We start from the raw sequence: 927 nt of genomic DNA on the forward strand, positions 1-927 counted from the left end.
TTTAAACACTGACGTACTAAACATTTTTTTCCAGTCTTGTTTTATTTCCTTGCCAAATGGAAAATGAATCACTATACCTACACGTCTGTGTTCCACTGGTTGGTCCGGGTGTTGAAGAAACCCCAGCTGGCTGCATTCTGAGGCGTCATGACGCAGTTGTCCAATCCGCACAACATGGACACCACATAGTCCTGAATAGTGCCTGCAGCTGTGAAGTCCTTGAGGAACTCAGGCCTAGCCATGAAACAATGAGATATTTTCTGTCAGACCAATTTTAAAAACAAGGACTTAACAATATTAAAGTGACAATAAGACAGAAAGTCAATAAGGTGTTCATTTTTTAAAAATCCATTAAGATTTTTTAAAATAAACTTGTGAATACTGTAGTCTTGCGATAAATTAAACACCTCGTGGTGTCTTAAATAAATAAGAAAATTAATCAACAATAATGTGTTAGTAAGAAAACCATATTCCTAGTTTGCAAAATAAGAACAGTTTTTTTTAAATTTACTATTAAGCACCAATAACGACATGATAATGCAAATTCTTTATACTGAGAGCATTTATTTTTCCATGTTATAAATCACCCATATTTGACTCAGACCAGCAAATAAGAACTTTCCCACAGAAATCATTATTACCTTGCTTAAACTCAGGTTTCTTTGATATGCCCTCACCTGTGCTTCATGTACCAGAAGATTGTTGCACATCCAAATCCTGTGGCCACACTGAGATGTGAGTCTGGTTTTGGAAGAGAAGACAAGAAGTCACTACTGCAACGTCCATCCTGCCAGGTGATCAGCTGACTGGTGTGTCTGGCTGTAAAGGATTCACTGCTGGGCCAATCACTACCTGAATTTAAAAAAAAAAAGACAGGGACATGGAAAACTCAATTTAGACATTTTGTGACAGGAATTATTCCACTTC

At 37.0% G+C, this 927-nt stretch overlaps 1 long non-coding RNA gene across 1 annotated transcript; it reads right to left on the bottom strand.

The window, feature by feature from the left end:
- LOC103399290 (uncharacterized) lies at positions 1-869 on the bottom strand. Its single transcript, XR_001759828.2, has 2 exons — positions 678-869; positions 1-234 (listed from the first exon to the last, which is right to left on the bottom strand). It is a non-coding gene; the product is annotated as an uncharacterized LOC103399290 (long non-coding RNA).
- Positions 870-927: the final 58 nt, after the last annotated feature.

This window comes from Cynoglossus semilaevis, unplaced genomic scaffold (genome assembly GCF_000523025.1).
Source record: "Cynoglossus semilaevis isolate Cse_v1.0 unplaced genomic scaffold, Cse_v1.0 scaffold4525, whole genome shotgun sequence".
Classification (NCBI taxonomy): domain Eukaryota; kingdom Metazoa; phylum Chordata; class Actinopteri; order Pleuronectiformes; family Cynoglossidae; genus Cynoglossus; species Cynoglossus semilaevis.